The sequence below is a fragment of the Pezoporus occidentalis genome, unplaced genomic scaffold (genome assembly GCF_034315485.1).
Source record: "Pezoporus occidentalis ecotype Australia unplaced genomic scaffold, CSIRO_AGI_Poc_V1 ctg21, whole genome shotgun sequence".
NCBI classification, from domain to species: Eukaryota; Metazoa; Chordata; class Aves; order Psittaciformes; family Psittacidae; genus Pezoporus; species Pezoporus occidentalis.
The window spans coordinates 7,923,145-7,940,924 of record NW_026913964.1 but is presented as its reverse complement, the minus strand read 5'-3'; the positions used below and the strand labels follow the sequence as shown (position 1 = coordinate 7,940,924).

Here is a 17,780-nt window from a genome sequence, read left to right as displayed (position 1 = left end):
ATTACTTTAGTTCCACCCAGTTATCACCAGATGTAGTAAGAGGCACAAGTCATACCAAAGACATCCTTGCTGTGCAGAGGAGAAGCACAAGCCCACCAACTTGCTTGCAAAGCAAAATCATACACTTACCCTCTACCATAGAGGAGTTCAAATGCCAAATTTATACTCTTGAGAGAGGCAGAGGTGAAACTAGTCAAATCACCGGTTGCTGCCATCGCAGATAGTGGTTCTCACATAGCAGTTTCTCACATTGCTGCAGTTTTCATACATAAATGGATAAGGAGAGTTGACCTTCCATCAAGCTGCCCAAGAGCTGTGGATCTTGCACAAGGACAGACCAGAACCATGAACCACAAACCACACCCATCACTCTTCCACCCAACCAACAGAGGCAGCATTTAAGGACCATCAGTCCTCTGCCTGACAACCTAATCACCCAGCAGCCCATCACCCCTATCAGAGTGATGCAACCACCACACCTCGTTAATCCCTTCATCACATACCTCACAGCCTCAAGCCTGATTTCCGATCATTACACTTATTATGTTATATTACACATATTTTATATATATATATAAGCTACTCACTTCTCATTGTGGATTGTACCCTGCACCAGACTGCCAGAAGCTGGTATCACTTATATCATGAAATATGTTGGTATTCTTGTCTGAAATGCTCTTAAAGGTCTCCACTCACAAGTACTTCTTTTACCACATACGAATATCAGTAATTGAAAATATTAATTAATGAATATTACACTTAGAAGTTAGATTTGCTTCTTCTTAGCTCTTGTGATACAATGTATTATTTTTCTTATTCAGGATATATTCTCTCTTTTCACTAGATCTACTCCAGTTGAACTCTTGGGTTTGGGTCTCTTTTTTTTTTTTTTTTTCCTTGGTCTCTTAACCAGGATATCCATATATTTCTCTGTAAAATTCAACTATGTACTATGGCACTATATACATTAAAAACAAATATGAAATTCAAAGTTTTTTTCTGCTGGTCTAAAGGCATGGCATATCTCTGCAAGTGGAATCACAAGGGAATAATGCATGTAGGCCAGGCACAAACTGAAATACATCATAGAAGAAACAACTTTTATTAATATATCCATCAATACTATCAGATGAGAAGAAATCAAAATGCAATTGAGATAGGGAAGTACTTTTTAGTAGACGTCAAAAAACTGAGTTCTTTTGCATGTCATAATGAAAACAGAACTGCAGGGGTCATATCAGGGACTTCATTCTGAAAGTAAATCACTTCAACTGTGGAAGTTCATGAGTATTTTAACATAAATTTCACCTGTCTGAAATCAGATTTAACCTCTTTTTTAAAGGGAGATCTCAGACTAAACATATATCTAATATGTATCATATAATTTTGAGCCTTTAGTAAATCTATTCAATTTATTTTGTTGGAGGGAGAAACTTTTCTATTAGGAGCTACATTACAGGTTTTTTTTTGGTTTTACTTTAAAAACTGCCCACAATGTAAGAGGTGTCAGACTGGAAACTAGTTTTTTTCTCAGTGCCTAAACCCATTCCCAGGGTACCATCCCTCTCATGCTTGTGGTAGTGGATATATTTCACTTTTCACTTCTTGTTGCTTTCCAGTGCTAACAGTAAATAAATGAAAATGCCTTTTCTCTGGTCATTCCCCCAAATGTGCTCACCACCTTTGCTTATTTAGCATGTAGGCAAGCTGGCACTCTTCCCAACATAAAGAGCATATAAATGCTGGCAGCTATAGGGATGTGGCACAAACAGCCAAGCTCATTTGCACAGATGGACACACAAGTCCTTAGGTCTCTGTCAGAGTTTCTAAACCCCAGAAAGTATGCCAAACAGCTGTTCTGTATTGTCCTAACTTTGCTTTCACTGGGCAATAAAACAAGTATCGTTTGCCTTTTGTAATCACTATGTTTATATCATCTTTGCAGTTGATACAAACATTGAAAATAGCTGGTCACAATACACCAGTACTGGAAAAAAAAACAAACATAAAAAACTAGCAAAACTTACCAATATCCTTTCTATCTGTTCCCACTGTCTCTGGGAAGCACATTGCAAAGTTATGCTGACTTTACATGTTTGCCTTTTTCAGGTCTCTCTCTCCTTTATTAGGAGCCTGAGTGAAGGGTAAGAAAGTTCTAACTAGATTATTTACTGCAGTGTTACCATTGTAACTTCTTTTTGGCAGTGTGAGCTTACACAAGTGTGTTACAGCTTCCATAACTATATTTTTCCTGCTAAACTTTTCTATGTTCAACTCATCAACATTCTTCTGTTAATTTTTCAGATTTTGCTTTTTTGGGGGTAATTCAAGAAATTTACTTTCCCAGAAATGTGTCTCAACAGGATTTTGCACAATATAATTATGCTTTTGATTTTAACACCCTTCTCTCTACTCTGGTTGTTATTTTATAGATCTGTGTGATTTTTGGTCTTTTGCTTTCTTTTTGATCAAACACATAATTTCACACTTGTTCTTTTTATAGTTCTCTCAGGCTAATGCCAACATATTTCTTATATAACAGTTAATGAAAATTCATATAATGCAAAGCAGGTAAAGAATCACAAGCCGAAGCATGTTATGATGTTAATGTAAGATTTTGAAAAGCTAGATTCCATTAAATCTTGCTTATATACTCCTTATATGACCTTCTCTGGGATCTCCATTACTAAGATGGCCCTGACATTTTCAAACACAGTGATGCCTGAGTTTGCTTACCTGGATCCTAGGGTTCATAGCTTCAGGATAGGAGACCTGCCTTGTGCCAAAGTAGGATCTGGTGGAGCTGCTGTACCAGAACAACTTGATCCTTATCCTGAAGGGAGCACTCTGAGATAGCGGCAAAATACACATTAAAGGAGAAGCCACTCTCCTCAGTGAGGAGAATCCTCACTGTAGCCTGTCAGTTTTACTCTCAGTGATGTCAGAAATATGATCTTAAACCACTGGTCAGTCTGAAAAGGACCAATTGGAGTAATTTTCCTGCAGCTCCCGTATTTATCATATTTTCACTGTATCTAATGTCACACAAAACTTGAAGTTTTCTGCCCTACAGAAAAATTGCTTACTCAGTTCTGCAAAAACTGCAGAAATTCTACTTTCCTAAAAACAGAAGCTTTAGGAGATTTTTCATAATTAGGGACATTTGATCGAATTCGTTTTATCACCCCTCTTAAATAAAATAATACAGGTAGTAGGTGACACAGGGCTTTTTTCCTCAAAGAAAATTAATTCTTTTGATTCTGATTTTCATCCCAAATTAGAATGAAATGACAAAGTGTCAACATTTCTCTCTGCACCAGAAGCTTACAAAACTTTCTTCTTAGAAAAATATTAAATTTAGTTTTTTAATAATCATACCTGCTAGCAATTACAATTACATAACTTGTAGGTCAACTATGTGGGATATACTGGACAGAAAGTTGATGTATGCATGTAAACTGAGGTGCACAGGAGTAACAGCTATTTGTCTGGGATTTCCAGCTGTCCACCAGCTCTGTCTTAATTACCGTCACAGTTCCAACAGGGATGTGACTGGGGGCAAAAAATCCAGTTGTGAGAGAAGATGCTTAAAAACATTAACCAGGTAGATAGTCATAATATGACTATTGCAATTTCATTGTTTTCTTTTTATTCATCAAGTTACTGTTGGATACAGCTACACGTTTCTATAGTGACTAACACATTGACAAACAATATTGAGAAGATTTGGAATATTTTTGAATTTTATTTTTATCATGTAAAACTTCAAAGATCAGATCAAAGTGTTCCAAGATAAAATATTATATTCAGAATTTCCTAAAGCAAATTTGAAGTTTTGTGGTAAAGTTGAAATTTAACATGGGTAATTTTTCATTGTAAAAAATTTGAGCAGAAATTTTCCAAAACTTTAACAAATTTATTTCCACAATCTTTTAATCACTGTCAGATGTTAATGCCTTTAGTGAACTACTCTAGTAATGTTAAACACAGAATATTAACAGATTAACTACTCTTAGATCTCATTCTGTCCCTTCTAACAGTCTTCATTCATCATGAAATTAATGAAGTGTTATTAATAATTTTCTTCAGTCTTTACAATTAACACTGTACTGCAGATTGGCTCAACTCAGAGAAAATTAGAAATTCCTCATTTTGTATCTCCCTGTGGATGTAAACTGGCAGGAGAGATAGCAGCATGACTTAAATGTGTAACTGCTAAATACGCAACTCTTTGGATACAAATTAGTCAGAGTTGAAGTTAACATCACTAAATCATTTGTCTTTAGAATTCTGTTGTATTACGTTGTGGTGAGCTGTTAGCACTTGGATGCCATGAGCAAGGAACCATTCCTATTATTCTTCCAAAATTATATCCATACTGTCTCTATTAAAATTGCCGTACTACAACTCCCGTATTACAGTATTATAGTGTATAAGTAGTAATTGTTGAAAAGTAAAGTAGTTTGTACTTGAAATTTAAGAAGAGTGACCAGTTTTTGACTTATCAATGAAAAGAGACTATGGATGAAGATGGTGAAGAGAACTAACTTCTTAATGGAGACAGTGGAAGTGTGTATGGAACAGCATACATATCCACTCCAGCAAGTCTCCCAGTGGCTCCACCCATTCAGTCAGGCTACACAGGAGTAAGAAGGGAATTGAGTTAGAAAGTAAAAGAGAAAAGAAGTATGACAGATAAAATAGGGAAGACCTGTGGTAGAAGAAGAGGGTAAGCAATAAATTAGGCATTGACGAAGAATGAGTTAATAAAGAGGAGACATTTGTAGAAGCCAGAATAATTTAGTTCCAGGCAATTCAAAGCTATTTAATGTTCCCAACTTTATCGCTTTCCTGAGTCTTAAAATCCTATATCTGCTTTCAATTCCTTCCACATTGCTACTTATATTTTAAATAACAAGGCTCTTTTATCCTTTAGTAAAAACAGCAGACTCTGCTGTTTGTTGCATAGTACATAAGTTATCATTATGTCAGGATAATGATAAGAGGCTGACTTATGTAAAAATAATTTATTTTTAATTATTTTTTTTTTAGCCCCTAGAGTACACTAAGGAAAAAAAAAAAAGTCACAAATATAGATGAGGAGCCAGAGTCAGCAGGATAATGAACTGCTTTCTACACATCTTTGGCAATTTCAGGTATACACTACAGAAGTAAATTTTCTATGCATAATTCTTTCAAGCACTTTTACCATCTGGCCTAGAGTTCTATTTCCAGATTACTTTTTGGTATTTACAAAACATTAAGTAGTATCACTGTCTATTTACAAATAGTAGGTATATTTTAGCCCACTTTTTCTGCAACAGAGAGAGCTGTTTACATGAAATGTGTACTTACATTTATGGCTATTTCCTGTTAGTGGTCTCCAAACTACTGTAGGTCAACTGATACTATAAAAAAGGGGATTATTTTTTTCTCAACTTTCACAGATGTAAAAGGCTTTCTCAGAAGTAGTCTCAGTGGAAAACAGACTCTGGAAGTCTTTAAAACCTTCTTTCTAAAAGGGCAGGAGGAACCATTGGTAGGAGAGTGATCCCAAGTATTCAGTTTTCTCTTTTTCAAGTCAGGAGCTCAATAAATAAAGTCAGGAGTTCTTCAGTTTTTGGAACATGTTTTTTCCTCTTTTTTTTTTTTTTTTTTTTTTTAAGTAAGAGTTTGGCTGTATGACAGGGGTAAAACACATGCGCACAGATGTGCACAGATCTCTCTATCCTTAGCTGTTCTTCCCAAGTAATTAAGATCAACATAGCTGAACTGCAGAACATGGTGTTTCTTTGATTTATAACTTGCAGACTGAATGGCCTTCAAGACTTTTATAAGTTTCTCAACAAAGTAAGCAAGGCAGAAGTACTTAGTTCCTCCCTACTTTATTCCGTTGTAGAATGGCTCTTTGATCTTTAGCCAGAGATTGGAGCTGGATATGATTACTCAGTGTTTCTCACTGAGATGGAGCTAAGGGAATTGGGTAAAATTACCAGCACCAGCCCAGGACAAACAAACGATATGTTTCATGTGATGCTTAACTAAACTGCAGAAAGTATTAACACAGAATATTGTGAAGGACAACATTTCATAAGGATTCAAAAGTTATTAGATATGCCACTCGAAGATGTTTTACACAATGTCCTGAGTATACTACAGAAACTATCTTGCCCTTGATAATCTTCCTCTGCCAAATGTCTACTATTGACCATTTTGGAGTCAGGAGCCAGGGCTAGAAGCATTTTTTCATGCAACATAGTCATTCCTATAATATGTTCCATGCTCATAAACTGGTATGCAGAGTAAGATTTTTCAGTTTTTGACACACATGATCTCTTGATGATCATGCCAAATGGAATTGTTAGGTGCATTTTATCAAGCATTTGAGTAACCCTAGCATTCTCAGGGACAAAAAGCACTATCAACTCATTCAGTCAAATTGTTAAGATATTTATTCTACTGAAGTTTCAGAGATAGTTATTTTTCATATGGAGCATTCTGCCTTTTGCCTTTTGAAAAGCCAGTTGTTCTCTCAGTTTCAATGAGCCCTTTAAGCATAACGAGAATATTGTGGGACTATGAAGGCTTAAAAGCTCTGCTTGTTTCTATGCTGTAATAAATGATCATTTCAGTACAATGACACAGAATTCTTTTACATCATTAAGTCTTCACATTCTTTCAAAGACATAATTTAATACAAATTTTTTTTCACATATGCAGTCTTCCTATTTGTCTCAAAGAAATTTAAGACTTCAGAAACAAGCTGCACAGGTAGCCTGTACTAGGCACCCACTATAATGTCAACCCTACATGTCTTCTCTTTAATCCTTACCCATAAGCTCTAGGCTGGGTCATCATTCATCCCCAGGCAGAGCTCAGTGCATTCCAGCTCTTCTCTCCTATAAAGAGCTATGTCTTTCCAGCCTGTCTTCCCTGAAAAGCCTGTATCTCTCCATTGCAGCACTCCAGTCAAAGGTGCCATGCCACTATGACTTTGTGATCCCAAAATGATCATAACACTGCAGCTGCACGCAGATCTCTAATTAATGTTCATGCTTCATGTGTGAGCATTAGTGTACAAGTATATCACTAATAGCAACATTTATTGTACCGTCTTCACCAACTTACAAAACTCCAACTCACCTTCACAGTAATCAGATAAGACTCACACTTGATTTTTACTGGTGTTGCCAAAGCACCATTTTTTGCCCTAGAAGTGCTTTACATTTCTATCGTATTTTATCTCCACGTGTAAACCTCTTTGGTTCAAAACTCATGTTAACCTTGTTTTGCATTCCTTTCCCATGCAAAGGTATTTAACTGTAAGTAGCATACAGCAAAGAAGGGCCAATTCTAGTACCCAGACAACTCAAAAAGGTAAGATGTGACAGAGAACTCGGATGTTTTAGAAAGGTATGGCACCATCTAAAAAACCCTCAAATTTTGCTTTTACAGAGGCAAAATAAAGGGATTGTCTCCATCTTCTATCGCTGAAAACTGTCAGTCACATGTCAAATGAAAACAAGCAAAGACTTCTTAGGCCTCTAACTATAAAACAGACAGGATAATCATACACATACCAAATGCTACTTTTAGTAATTTTGCTCCTTAATGCATTTCAGCTGACTCCATGTTGCTTGTAGATTAATCTGAATTTACTGGTATAAAAAGATACAAATGAACCATAGTCTTATTCATTGTTCTTTTTATTCATGTGTGGTCCTTTTAAAAGACTGAACCTTCTGGGAAGGATGTTGAAGCATTTTCCGTCTTCATAACAGGACACTATCCTTGACAGTTTTGTCCCAAAATCTCAACATCAGGTTGCCTTACCATCCTTCTTGTTCTGGATACTATGTGACATGGCCTTATGTGGAAATCTTCTCCGCTATTATTTGGAGAGAAGGCTGCATCCATTCCCCTGAGTTTGGGTTTAGGTATTGTGATATTGTGTTGATCATTAATTAGTTGTTAGGCAGCTTGCTATTGTTGTCTCTGTGTAGGCGTGAAAGCAGTGCTCATAAAGAAATACAGTTTGTTCCAAGCTTAGCTATCCATCTTAGCAACCAAAGCCTGTAATCACACTTCTCATTTTGAGGTCTCATTGTGTGATTTTTCAGGAATTAGAGCTGCACCTTCAGACTTCTCTGTGGTCTGGTTTAAGCTGTCTGTGGGATTACATATCTTCTGGTGAAATCCTGACTGCTGACAATAGGTATATTCAAACAGAAAAGAAATATCATCTGCCTCAGGAATTAATCCCATGTGAATTCAAAAGACAGCTTTCTTTGAGCCTATCAATCAGCAAGTCATGTAGGAGAGAATTCAGACATCACTAAGTAAACATGATGACTTGTTCTGTGCTAAAAAGATTTATGCCAAATATTCAATATACAATGAAATAAATCTTTACATAAATAATAAAAAAACGGTTGGTTGGACTGATTTAGATACTTTTAACCAGAATCTTTCCCAGAAAGGAAAGTGAGCTGCATATTATGTAGTTTTATAACATCACTTAGATATAACATCTATCTATGCCTTTTGGAAGCATCTGGAAAAGCAGAGGAATTGGAGGAAAGTCAGAAACAAGCCATATGTTGCTTTTTTCTCAGGTTAGACTCCATTGATGCTAAAGCAAAGAGCAGCAGATAATAGCCAGTGCACTTTCATTTAAAGCAGTGTGTATATTTCCTACTACACAGTTGCGAAGTTTCACTGGGGAGGAAGAGGGTGGTTCTTCAAGGAACTGAGAGAAAGAATGGGATCACCAAGAGTTCCTAGAGACTTCAGTTTCAAAAAAAAAAAAAAAATAATATCAGTCATCTAAAAAACCTTTCTTGCATATTCTTTTTTATTGATACTTGTGTTTGCTTCATATCCTAGGACAACATTTTGTTTCCTACTGGCCTTCAGACTGTTCTGGAGAAGACAGAAGGCCAAAAGATCACCAGAATATTTCTGCTTCTAATGAAAAATTACAATTTCTTCTCAAGTATCAGACAACTAATAAGAAAATGCGCATCACCAATTCAGTTTATTTTTTCTCTGGAAGAGCCTGGCATTTCTGTCTCAGAAACATAAAATGTGCATGCGTGCATGACTGCAGTGATACTACGTTTAATAGAATCATAGGGAATAGAGTTGAAATATTGGTGGATTAAACTGCATAGTTTCATTATCCTTAAGTTTACCTATCAGAGAAATAAAAATTTGAAAAATAATAAATGTCATAAAAAAGAAGTAATTTATGGCAACATTTTGCCATATAAGTAGCTGGATTACAGTTGTTTGACATCTGTAATGATTCATGGCCATATCTAGTGGAATACAACCATGCTGACCCAGTATATCATACCACCTAGAAAGAAAAAGAGGATACATGAAGATGACACTTGAATTTGAGTGAGGGCTTCTGGATTCCAGCAATGGAGAACTATATTTACCATAAGTCTAAACTTGCCCAAGCATAATTTAAGGTATAGTGGTCCACAGCTTGTGCCAAAAATAGTTCTGTACAATATGTATACTTCTTGTAGATAAAATCAACTCTTTCATTGACCAGTTTCCTTTAACCACTGTGATGAACAGATACTTACTTATGAACCAAACATATAGCAGAGTGACTGATGTGTGGATGATTAAGTCACAATACCATAATAAACTAATAAAGTTGGTACACATAATTGATTCTAGACCTTGGCTGCATATTTGGCAAAACAGTAGCAAAAAACTTCCAGCTGAGGCAGCAACAGAAGTGACAGAGAATTTGACGTAAACCAGAGCAGAGCATCATGACATAATATACTTCAAAGTACCTAAGTTTTTAAAATCAGCATAGTTGAATATTCTATTAACCTGACTTCTAGGGTGCAATGCCAATGCTTTCTTCTGAGAGAATAATTCAAAATCATGTTAGAACATATATTTAATGCAAGTACCTTCACTTTCTTTGATCCTCTGTTCTTACATATAGGGTCCCAGGTTCTTACAGGTGTACGCAATTCTGGAAGGATATCAGCAGTTCCAAGCATTTCTGGCTAGAATATTAGTAAAATTAGGATAATACGTCCATAGATCAACATCCCACGCTTTTTTGTTTGGTTATGGGGCTTTTTTTTTTTTTTAAAAAAAAAAGATTAAAATGGTAAGACTTTTTACAGCTGAAACAACTTTGGATGTACTGTGAACAAATCACATTGTTTTATGCAAAGACAAGCTAAAAAATTTATGAAATGTTTATGTTTTCTATACTAAAGCCTAAAATAAGTGCTGAATATGTTGGCTGTTATGTATTGAAATATTTTTAAATTATATAATATTTTCTTTTATATTTTATATGTATCACACAATAGTAATAATAAATCTTGTGAATAATCCATATGTTTATGAGTGTCCATTCTGTGTATGGCTTTGAGTAAAATAAATTCTTCTAAAATGCAGGTAAAATGTTTGCTAGACTTTCCTTTGAGAGATCTTATAGAAAACTACAGCTTTTCAGCATGTGGTTTGGATTGAATTTTCTGACTACTTTCTTAGAAGATTTTTAAATAAATGAAATCTCTCATGTCACCCTTAAAATGGTATAATTTTAATTTCATGAGATGCTAAAGCAAAGGACTGCCAGTGGCTACATGAAAATTAAAATAACACCCCCAAAATAGGAAATTCCACATTAATTTCTTAGATTTGCATTAAGCCACAGCCCTACTAGTTTTGCCATTAATGTCGTGTATTTTTGTGGGAAATTTGATCCCAAAATTTAGACCAGAAGAATGTGGTCTGCCTCTTCTACTGATATTATAAAAGGCACATTCTTAAATTAAGAAAATAAATATAGTTAATGAAATCAATGTTTTAAAGATATCAGTGTTCTAAAATTAAAATGTACTTTATTGTAACCCAAAGCTGTATTATAATACAACCCTTGTCATGTGTTTTTATGTCTTCCTGATAAGAAAATATAATTAAACCCCCCCTCTTTCCATATGTTAACTAGAGAATCTTTAGGTAATATTTATTATAAAATTATTTTCTTTTAAGAGCACATAATACAAAAGTCTGTGTGCCACTGATGAAGCAGTTTTAACACCATAAAAACTGGCATAAAAAGAGAGACAACAGTGCAGGAATGATCTCTCAGAAGAGATACTACAAGAGATACTACAGCTCTACTCTGCACATTTTTAAGATCTAAAGCAGTGGTATCATATACTTAGAGAGAAAACTTTGTTTCTTCAATTTGGTTTATTTCCACAAGCCCACTCAACCATAAAAATATCCTCATTTCAAAAAAAAAAAAAAGTAGAATATTGGTGGAAAGGGAAATTCCCTTGCTTTCAAATACAAATATACTAGCTTTTGGCAAAATGTTTCTGAAGTGTCAACCCTTTTTTATCATATAAAGAGTGGGGTGTTTGATAGGAGGAAGGCTGGATTTTTTAGGAACGTCCATTAAGAGAGTGCATACAAATTGAGTGTAATTTCAACTATTTGGTGGACTAAGATCCAAATATCTGTCTAGAGAGAAAGTCTGTCAGAAAATGTAGTATAAATGGGGACTTTCCATATGGACATAGTACTCTGTCCCTGAAGAAGCATAGATAAACAGTTTACACTGCAAAGTTAGAAGAGGTGAAACCTTGGACAATTCTGACAAACTGAATTCACACAGCATTGGTGATGCTTTAAGTTTCTTAAGAAGTGTAAAAAAGAAACGTTTCATGCTAACTTTATTACTTTGGACAGGCAATAGATGCTTTAAGAGCTCTACATCTTGGTTACTTCTGCTTGTTTTGTGTTTATCATTTATGTCCCTTCCAAAAATAATTTTGACCAGCACTCATCTGATTAAGGTGTAAGTCACTTCCTCATCACACATGGTATTTATTTCAAAGAGTATGCTTATTTTTGTAGAAAAGACTATAAATACATACAATGCTATGTATTTTTATTTAATTCAGATTTATGTAAACATAATGCTTAACGGACTTCCACATTAATTCTCTGTAAGTAGAATGTATAAAATAGCTATGTTTTGATTTTTTACGTTAAACTTCAAAACTGTTTTGAATCAAAGTGATTTGAATTAATGGCACCAATTATAGCACTTCAAGCTATTCTATTTCTGTCTTTTCCCACAGAGAAAACAAAAAATTACAGAACAAAACAAAATAAGATTGACTCTATACCCTTCTTTGAGATGCTGCCAATAATATTGCATTTGATAACCTTCTCTTCTAGGTCAAGGTAATGGTAATATTAATATACGAAAACAAATCTCAGTCAGTGTATGCTCTTTGGGACAGTAGGAAATATAATAATAACAGTGTAATTTTTTGCCTTTGTGACTGAAACAAATTAGCCTGAGTGAAAGATCCCTTAAGATTAGTCATCATGTTATTGCAAGGAACAACAATAAAAAGAACATGTACTAGTTTGTAGTCTCTCCAGATGTCTGCACTGTTTAACCATCGAAAGTTAAACTTATGTTTTTCTGGAATCTTTAACTGTGGCATCCTCTGGCTTATATTCATCAGACCTTTGTTAACATATTTAGGAGTTTTCTTATTTAATTTCACTGTGAGTGGACAAATTATTAAATCATAGAATCCTAGAATCGTTAGGGTTGGAAAGGACCTTAAGATCATCTAGTTCCAACCCCCCTGCTGTGGGCAGGGACACATTACGCTAAATCGTATCACCCAAGGCCTCGTCCAACGTGGCCTTGAACACTGCCAGGGATGGAGCATTCACAACCACCCTGGGCAACCCATTCCAGTGCCTCACCACGCTAACAGGAAAGAATTTCCTCCTTATATCCAACCTAAACTTCCCTTGTTTAAGTTTTAACCTGTTGCCCCTTGTCCTGTCACTACAGTCTCTAATTAAGAGTCCCTCTCCAGCATCCCTATAGGCCCCCTCTAGATACTGGAAGGCTGCTATGAGGTCTCCACGCAGCCTTCTCTTCTCCAGGCTGAACAGCCCCAACTTTCTCAGCCTGTCTTCATACAGGAAGGAGGTGCTCCAGTCCCCTGATCATCCTCTTGGCCCTTCTCTGGACTTGTTCCAACAGTTCCATGTCCTTTTTATGTTGAGGACACCAGAACTGCACACAATACTCCAGGTGAGGTCTCACAAGAGCAGAGTAGAGGGGCAGGATCACCTTAAGCGACCTGCTGGTCACACTCCTTTTGATGCAGCCCAGGATACGGTTGGCTTTCTGGGCTTCAAGAGCACACTGCCAGCTCATGTTCATTTTCTCATCAACCAACACGCCCAAGTCCTTCTTCACAGGGCTGCTTTGAATCTCTTCTCTGTCCAACCTGTAGCCGTGCCTGGGATTGCTCCAACCCACGTGTAGGACCTTGCACTTGGCATGGTTAAACTTCATGAGGTTGGCATCAGCCCACCTCACAAGTGGTCAAGGTCCCTCTGGATGGCATTCCTTCCCTCCAGGGTATCAACCGAACCACACAGCTTGGTGTCATCAGCAAACTTGCTGAGGGTGCACTCAATCCCACTGTCCATGTCAACAACAAAGATGTTAAACAAGAGCGGTCCCAACACCGATCCCTGAGGGACGCCACTCGTTACTGGTCTCCAGCCAGACACTGAGCCATTGACCACAACTCTTTGTGTGCGGCCATCCAGCCAGTTCTTTATTCACTGAGTGGTCCATCCATCAAATTGATGTCTCTCCAATTTAGAGACAAGGATGTTGTGTGGGACAGTGTCGAATGCTTTGCACAAGTCCAGGTAGATGACATCAACTGCTCTACCCCTGTTCATCAGTTCTGTAGCCCCCTCATAGAAGGCCACCAAATTGGTCAGGCAGGATTTCCCCTTAGTGAAGCCATGCTGGCTGTCACCAAGCACCTTGTTGATTTTCATGTGCCTTAGCATACTGTCGTGGTTTAAACCCAGTCAGGTAAATCGTTCACTCACTCCCCCCCCTTCTTGTCCTCCCCCTACTCCCGGAGGGACGGAGAGGAGAATCGAAAAGAATGCAACTCCCACGGGTTGAGATAAGAACAGTTTAGTAACTAAGGTATAACACAGATCACTACTGCTACCACCAGTGATAATAATGATAAAGGAAATAACAAGGGAAGAGAATACATCATCTCACCACCAGCTGACCGATAACTCGCCCCCCCCAGCCCGACCAAGCTCTCCGATACCTCCTCCAACCGTGCAGTCTCCCAGCCCTTCCGGCTAACTCCCAGTTACCTCCCAGGCATGACGTGCTGTCGTATGGAATACCTCTTTGGTCAGTTTGGGTCAGGTGTCCTGTCTCTACTTCCTCCTGGCTTCCCCTCCTCCCTGGCAGAGCATGAGGCTCACAAAGTCCTTGGCCAAACCAAAACATCCTTGTTATCAGCTCTGTTCCCGAGCTCAAAGTCAAAACACTGCACTGCATCGGCTACCAAGAAGGAGAAAAATGACTGCTACTGCTGAAACCAGGACATTATCCACCCCTTATTCCATACCATTCAGGTCATGCTCAGATCCCACATTTTCAATATACCATCACTCTTATCTAAGTGCATGGACCAGTAGCTATAAAACTGCTGCGTCCATCTGGTCCATGATGCCAGGCTCCATCTCTTGTAACAGTCTTCCAGAGCAGGAGAGACTGTGTGCAGTGTTCACACTTGTGAATAACCTGGGCAATAGTGTCCATTGTTAAGTCCACCCCTCGATCATGAGTCCATCTCTATGTTGCATCTCTGCTCTGATGGCCTGAAGTGCCATGGGCCCACCAGGCTCAAAATAATTCACTGTCCCCTTAAGCAGTTTCTGCAGCTTGTTGCAGGGGACTCCATACAGCTGCCTTCCATCTCCGATGCTTCCAAAGCACTGGAGGGGCCCAGTGGACTAGATACTTGCCCATACTGTCCCACACACCCTGCCACTCATGACTGTCCAGCCTTGGGGAAAATCTCTTGGTCCCCCTATATCGTCGTCTAACCCCAGACAAGACCCAAACCTGACTCTGCTTAACTTTTGAGATCAGACAAAATGGTTGTGGGTAGAACACAGCCTGTGTGTGTGCCAACATGCTGATCCCCATCACAATCAGCAGGCAGGTCCCAAGGATACCCAAAGGCCATTCAAAACCTTCAGAACTCTCAGTTGATGCTGCCATACTTGTCACTGGGGCTGGTGTAGCTGCTGTACTTGTCACTGGGGCTGGTGTAGCTGCTGTGCTTGCCGGCTCTCCCACCACCAGCTTCTCTTTTCCTGAGTCCAGCTCTTCCTCCTCTGCCTTGCTGGGAAATGCTGCGTGGTCTCCTGCATCCTCCTGGGGCTCGGCGGGCGGCTTCCGGGGGATGCTCTCGGCCTCCGCGGGGCTCGGGTCGGCCGCGGGGCTCGGCTCCTCCGCGGGGCTCGGCTTGGCCGCGGGGCTCGGCTCCTCCGCCACCTTCTCCCGCTGCTCGGCGGCCGCCTCCTTCCGCTCCTCGACCGCCCCGACCTCCTCCACCGGCAGCCGTCCCCTCGCGGCCTCTGGCCCCGCTCCCGCCGCCGCTTGGTGCCCGGGGCCGCTCTCCCGGGCCGCTTCGGCTGCCGCCGTCTCCCGGGGCCGCTCCCCCTCAGCTCCCCGCAGCCTCACGAAGATGGAGAGTAGGGTGAGGGCCTTGACGGTGAAGAGCAGCCGGACGGCCAGGTACAAGTCCACGGCCACGTCCGTCCCGCCCTGCTGCTGGAGCCCGCCCGTATTACAAGTCATTGCCATAAAGCACAGTGAGACAAGAACCTTAGCCCAGGCCCCACACTTGATAAACACTAATACAGCAAATACCGGCTCTACGTAAGTTACAACATTCTGAAGCTGTGAGATCAAGAGGAACAACTCTGAGAGCCAATAAATCAGCATTGTGACGAGTGACTATTAATCCGGTCAGATCTGTCGTTATCTCAACACTTCGGGCCCCACGTTGGGCGCCAAAAAGAACTGTCGTGGTTTAAACCCAGTCAGGTAACTCGTTCACTCACTCCCCCCCCTTCTTTCCCTCCCCCTACTCCCGGAGGGACGGAGAGGAGAATCGAAAAGAATGCAACTCCCACGGGTTGAGATAAGAACAGTTTAGTAACTAAGGTATAACACAGATCACTACTGCTACCACCAGTGATAATAATGATAAAGGAAATAACAAGGGAAGAGAATACATCATCTCACCACCAGCTGACCGATAACTCGCCCCCCCCAGCCCGACCAAGCTCTCCGACACCTCCTCCAACCGTGCAGTCTCCCAGCCCTTCCGGCTAACTCCCAGTTACCTCCCGGGCATGACGTGCTGTCGTATGGAATACCTCTTTGGTCAGTTTGGGTCAGGTGTCCTGTCTCTGCTTCCTCCTGGCTTCCCCTCCTCCCTGGCAGAGCATGAGGCTCACAAAGTCCTTGGCCAAACCAAAACATCCTTGTTATCAGCTCTGTTCCCGAGCTGAAAGTCAAAACACTGCACTGCACTGGCTACCAAGAAGGAGAAAAATGACTGCTACTGCTGAAACCAGGACACATACCTTCCAGGAGAACCTGCTCCAAGATTTTGCCAGGCACAGAGGTGAGACTGACTGGTCTGTAATTCCCCGGGTCATCCATTTTCCCCTTCTTGAAAATGGGGGTTATATTTCCCTTTTTCCAGTCATTGGGAACTTCACCTGACTGCCATGATTTCTCAGATATGATGGCCAGCGGCTTTGCAACTGTCCCTTTCAGTGTAGAGTCCCCTACTACTACAACCCGCCGCTTTTTCCTAGAAGCACCAGTAGAGATCTTCTTTACCAGGGCATCAGCCAGCTGTTTCTGGCTCAAGTACGTTTCCTCATTAGCCCCCTGCAGGACAGCAAAGCGGTTCTGCGTGGGGACAGGGGATTTAGGGGGAAGTCCCTTGCTTTTGGTTGTTCTTTTCCTTCTTTTTTTTGTTGTTTTTTTTTTTTGTCACTAATTCCCAGCTTCCCGGGTTAACGGCCTCCTTCTTTCCTTCATGAGGTAGAGGTGAAGCTCGAGGCCCCTGCACGGTCTGGGCCTGGAGCGAGCATTCCTGCTCCCTCTTAGCTTCCCTGACATCTCGCAGCCTATTAACAGCATCCCGCAGCTCAGCCCCTGTTGCAGGAGCACCTCCACCAGGGAGCACCGAGGGCAGCCCTGCCCATTGTGCACCCTCCCCTCACAGGACCAGTGCAGGCACTCTCTACACCTCGAGCTCTGCACTGCAGCCTCCCCTCTCATCGTCTCTGTCTGGGTGCCTACGCTGGCCACCGCCGGGGCAGCCAGCGCAGAGCTCCCAGACCGGGCCCTGATCATACGACGAGTGCTCCCCTGCCCGCGCAAACTGCCTCTACCCGCTCTGCTCGTCGCGCTCCCTGGGCAGGTTTTTACCCAGTCAGGGCTGGTGCCGCCCCTCCTGGCTCCGCCCCCTGTTAGTCCCTGCTCGCGCCAGCAGAGCTGCCGGCTCCTGGGCAGGGCCTGTCGAGGACTTGAGGCTCCCTCGGTGGCTGTTGTCGCTCTGAGTTGAGGCTCCTGGACGCTGATCTCCCCACGCTCCGGTGTTGAAGGCGTCCTCTCTCGAGCTACTCACCTCAGCAATTGACCCGATTATTGAATAATGAACATGTTTCTCTTCTTGAACAGCAAGTTCTTGTTCACTCTAAGTTAACATTACCCCAGAAGTAATAGTGCAAAAATAATTAGGTTATTAATTTAACAGAGTCTTCATTTTAAATGCAATCTGTTTCAGTTTCAAGAATAAAGCTGTAGACCTGAAAAAAAAAAA

The 17,780-nt window shown here is 40.3% G+C and overlaps 1 long non-coding RNA gene across 2 annotated transcripts; it reads left to right on the top strand.

Annotated features, from left to right (window-relative positions):
• Positions 1-5,679: 5,679 nt before the first annotated feature.
• LOC134164013 (uncharacterized) lies at positions 5,680-10,379 on the top strand. 2 transcript variants are annotated; one of them, XR_009964957.1, is made up of 3 exons: positions 5,680-8,215; positions 8,616-8,685; positions 8,887-10,379. It is a non-coding gene; the product is annotated as an uncharacterized LOC134164013 (long non-coding RNA). The 2 variants fall into 2 exon arrangements; XR_009964956.1 differs by lacking the exon at positions 8,616-8,685.
• Positions 10,380-17,780: the final 7,401 nt, after the last annotated feature.